Source organism: Arvicola amphibius, chromosome 3, assembly GCF_903992535.2.
Source record: "Arvicola amphibius chromosome 3, mArvAmp1.2, whole genome shotgun sequence".
Classification (NCBI taxonomy): Eukaryota; Metazoa; Chordata; class Mammalia; order Rodentia; family Cricetidae; genus Arvicola; species Arvicola amphibius.
The window spans coordinates 129,177,413-129,182,804 of NC_052049.1; positions in this window are offsets into that span (position 1 = coordinate 129,177,413).

The window sequence follows — 5,392 nt, forward strand, 5'->3', positions numbered from 1 at the left end:
GGACATGTACCCACACACACATACACGTGTGCACACACACATGGATGTGCACACACACACACTCACACTGCCGTTACACACGAAAGCGATCAGTCTGAAAAATCTCTATATTGAACCTTCATTCAGTTGTTGTCTTCTTTACATGAGCCTTTCAGGACTTTGTGGGTAATGTAAATGAAAGACCAGAACTGAAATTCTATTGCCTATTACCTATTCCTTACTCTGATATCAGCGAATCATTCAAATCACTGCAATTCATACTTGATACTCCCTTTTTTGTTCCATTAACTTGGTTTGTAGGAGGTTTGGTGTGTGTGTGACGTTACAAATAGCATATAGAAAGTGGTCCTATAATCTCAAATTTATCCTCATTCCCACTAGATACCCCAGAAACCTTCCCTGGTGGCCTCATGTCTCATCCTAGGTTCATTTAGTGCTGTGCTAGAGGTTTCCAAGAATTTTGGTGAGATGGTTGAGGTCACATGTCAGCTTGAACTCCAGGATGGAAGTATTTACACCCTGGGAGCTGGCAGCTGCTGAGATGAGTCAGGTCTCTTCCCACCCAGTTGCAAAAAGCCAGTTGTTAAACAACTTACAAGCACACCTCTGGATGGGTTCAGCACCAGGCTTGATGACGTCAGAGTTCCTGTTTCAGCAGGAGCTGACTTTCTGTCTGAATGTTAACTTTCTACGGCGTATCCCGTGTCTGTGCAAGTTGTTTGCAGTTTCACATATGTCCAAACGAGTGACAGGCACGAATGTCTCTTCCATTTGTGGTGTGACACCCATTTATACTCTTGGTCCGTAACAACATGGCCTGGTTCGCAACTGTAACTCTCCATCCTTCTCCTTCACAACTCTAGTGTGGATATAATTGAGCAGCGTAAGCTCCCGGTCCATTGCTTAATAAAACTGGGATATTATTATAGAATATATTACCCATTTAGTTGCCAGGAGTATTCAAATAATGCTTGCAAAGGATTTAGCACAATGCTTGACACTTGGTAATATTTTAATGAATGGTAGTTACTTGTAGTGTGGGGGGCCACCGAAGGGTGGAATATAATGTGTTATCTGCAGATATTTTGATCAGTCCCTTCTAGCTTTTGAACACAAACTGTGCTCCTGTGGCTCAGCTGTTGGGAGTCCAGTGTGGGAAGTCCAGTGTGTAAGGCACTTGGAAAGACAGCAGCTGAGAGATTACCTCCCTTCAGAAGAACACTAGTTACTTCTGAGATCAGGCATACCTCGCTGATATTAGGGGCTCTAAGCCTGAAATGCCCCGGCCTCTAATCAGACCTCACTACCCCTTCCAAACTTGCCTAAGCACTGCTCCCAATGATGATAGTGGCTCATGAGAGACCTCTTCCTTCTATGCCAGCCTAGTCACACTGGTAGTCACACTGGTATCTGTATCTTTTACCTTTATCCCCTTATTACATCCCTAAGCTTCTATCTAAGGGCTAACATCCCTTCTTGCCTTCTCTCTGTGTCTCTTTTAAAGTGTTTGATTTAATTTCATGTGCATCGGTATTTGTCTGCATTAAGGTCTGCATGAGGGTGCCAGATCCTCTGGATATGTTGGGGGCTGCAGACCCCTGGCCGCTTGACTTTCTTTGCCTGCCTCAGACCCTTTGCCTGCTGGAGTGAACTGAGCGAAACAACTTGTTTACCTGTGCCTGCAGCTGCTCTGAGCATGAGACTCCCATGAGTTCCTGATGACAGGGGAGTGAATTCTGGTGGGTTTTACAGCTGGAAATTCCAAGAGCTGGGGCGTGGCCATTAGTTAAGGAAAACCCTATATAAGTTGCCCTGGAACACAATAAAATTGGCATTCTTGTTTCAAGGATGACCCCCCCACCCCGTGTGTGTGTGTGTGTGTGTGTGTGTGTGTGTGTGTGTGTGTTTCAATCTCAAGTCCCTTGCCTGACACATGACCCCAGAGAGTTAGGGAACTAGGGATCTCTGAGAGATTGCCCTCGGGAATGGTGAGGGTAGATTCAAGGTGGGTATGTGTCTATGTGTTTTTCACTCCCCAGACCCTTGCCCAATAGTGGTTCCGGGTGGTGCAGGCACCATATCCCCTAAATCAGATTTCTCCCCTAACAGAAGACTGGTAACACATTTCATTACCATAGTTATGATTTTTTTTAAAAAAAGGAGACAATAAACATGGGGAAGGAGAGCATGTTCCACATTAGGGAACCTGTGACTGCAGTCCTTGAGTCTAAAAGATGACTTTCAGATTCCTAATGAACAAAACCACTCCACAAAACAGCTGTCATATCAGAAGTGAAAGACAACAGGTTCTCAGCAATTATCAACGCAGCATTCTGAAATAAATGTCATGCAAGGAGTGGCTTTACACACGGGACAGGGAGCACTGTAAGAGGCGGTCTCAGCTATAAGAAATGTCTTTGTTGGGCATCCATCCATTCCTACAGTAATTAGAGGTTTGTCACAGCTGATGTGTAAGACACTGATAGAGACTCAACAGGAACCATTAAGCAAAGAGGTAGATAGTGACCCTGAGTGGGTAGGAATGATGATGTTTGGAACAATGTAACCATTCATTCCCCATCATATTGGCCTGGGCTGACCATGGAGCAACTGAGTGAGGCTATAAAGAGGGAGTTCAGCTATAAGACTGAAACTCATTGGAAAAGTGAGGTTGGAGACACAGATTTAGGGTTCATGGACAGAACAGATGAGTGAACCTTAAAACCATGGAAGTGGGAATACCCAGGGCTGTGATGCAGACACTGTGATGTTGAGACGTCATGCAGAGAGAAGAGACCACAAAAGAGGCTGGCAGGGAATAACTAGAGAGCAGCAGCAGTCCAGAGAATGGAATAGACAGCAGCCAAGAGAGGGTGAGTTCTCAAAGATGAAGGCTACCAGGTACCTCTGAAAGACGGAGAGTACAGGAAAGATGAGTAGCCAACAGGTTTCACCTTCCAGGCATTCCCAACGGCCTTGGTAAAAGAGTTCCCAACAGTTTAGGGGAGGGAAGGTTGGTTAGAGTAGATTGTAGAGAGAATGGAAGGTGGTAGGGTAGAGATCGTGATATGGAGGGAGCACCAAAACCCAAAGGCATCTAGAGAGCAGTAGAGCATCTGTGGGAAGCTTTCCATTCAGAGATGGGAGCCAGTATGGCTTCTACACAGGCTCGGGGGAGAATGGTCCCGCAGTGGGGCAGCTGGCTCCATAGCAGTATTCATCTATAGGAGTCAAGTCCTTAAGATGGTGAGGAGGCGGGCTGGAGAGATGGTGCTGTGGTTAAGAGCACTGACTGCTATACCTGAGGACTAGAGTTCAATTCCCAGCACCTACAGGCAGCTCACAACCACTTGCAGCTCTCAGTTAAGGATCCCTATATAAGCTGCCCCTGAGCACAATAAAGTTGGCATTCTCCTCTCAAGGATGAGCTGTGTCTCCATCTTTTTGTGTGCGTGTGTTTTTAAGTCTCCAGCTTAGTTCCCAGCTCGCGTACTGTTCCGTAGTGCAGGCGCTACAGATCTCATGCGCAGAGCAGCTACAAGTATAAGAAAACAAGTTGTTTTCTCTGGAAGGCAAAGGGCCATAGAAAATTCAGGGTCTGAGGGCCTGCAGTCCCCAACAGAAGGGGAGATAGAAGGAAGGGTGGTCCTAAGTGATAATTAGAAGAAAGAGCTTCCGGTGTTCTATTGCACAGTAGACTGACTGTAGATAATGATGTACTGTGTGTTTGGGTTATTTTTTTCTAAGCTAGAGAAAGGATTTTGAATTTTTGCATAAATCAGTGGTATACATTTGAGGAGAGAGAGGTTTATCTGAGTGAACATCGCACATGTATATAGAAACATCCCGCAGCTCTTCTTGACTATACACTGTATTCATACATTAGTCTACAAATGAAAAGCTGAAGTGGGATTTAAATAAAACCATTGAAAATAGGGAGTGGTCAATTGCTTGTTAGATGCTGACTTGGGCCAGTCTAGAGTTGATGGGAGTTTTCTGGTTGGAAGGGTTTATGTGACCGCATGGGCAACCTTCACTGTTGTCAGCGGAGTTCTGTGATGCTCCCCATCTGGGGACTTCCCAAGTCACACGACTCGAGATGCAGTTCAATTTGCTGCTAGAAGCCCACCCTCTTGAGTGTGAGGAGCCTGGATTCATTTGCATTTGTGACCTGACTTGTCACCGAAAAGTCATGAGCCAGAAAGCTGACAGGTCGCAGGCCTCTACTGTTCCTTCAGTCCCGGTCTCAGGGGTGGGAAGAGGTGCACCTTGGAGTTAGCTTTAGAATGCTCTGCCTTGATCCTGGATAAATGCGTGGCTACACCCTTCTGAAGTTCAAAGGAACGATTCTTAATTGCTGTTTAGTCCAAGGGTGGTTTTGAAGTTTATGGAGCATAATAGATACATACTTCTTCCCAGCATGATGAAATTAAAACATACCTCGTTTGAAGTCCAGAGTGTGTTGGTGTTTTAGTGTGTTTGTTATTCTCACACATATTCACTTGTGGCAATGGCATTTATTAAAAGCGATAGGAAAAGTGTAAATTGTAGCTGAATATTTGTTGGTATTTATGCTAAATGAACATAGGTGCTATAAAGAATTTATCATGATGAAACCATGAAAGCAGATCGGAAGACAAAATTCTCAGAATAAAGTGTGCATTGAAAAGCAGTTCTGTGGCCTTGCCCTGTAGACAGACTGATGAATGTCTTAAATATCACCATAGAACCTTCATCCAGCAACTGATGGAAACAGAGGCAGAGATCTGCTTCGGAGCACTGGACTGAGCTCCCAAAGTCCAACTGAAGAGTGGGAGGACTGAGAATATAAGCACAGAGGTCAAGACCATGATGGGAACAACCACTGACATAGTCTACCTGAGCTAGTGGGAGCTCACCAACTCCAGCCAGACAGAGAAGAAAACAGCATAGGATCGAACTAGAACCTCTGAATGTGGGTGACAGTTGTACGGCTGGGGCAGACTGCGGGTCAACTGGCAGTGGCACCAGGATTTATCCCTGCTGCATGTACTGGCTTTTTGGGAACCCATTCTCTTTGGATAGATACCTTGCTCAGCCTAGATGTAGTAGGGAGGGTCTTGGACTTTCCCTAAAGCAATGTGCCTTACCCTCTCTGAGTAGTGGATGGGGGAATAGGTGGAAGAAATGGGAGGAAGAGAGGAAGTGGGAACTGGGATTGGTATGTAAAATGAAAAAAGATAGTTTGTTTTCTTTCTTTCTTTTTCTTAAAGCAGTTCTGATGTTTACAGTGTGACACGGAACAACAGAACAAAGGTGAGAGCTGGAACAATCTCCCAGATTTGAGGCTTATACCTTGATTTAAAATTGCCTCTCCCTGAAACATGGCAAGAAACTATTACTTAGCAATTGT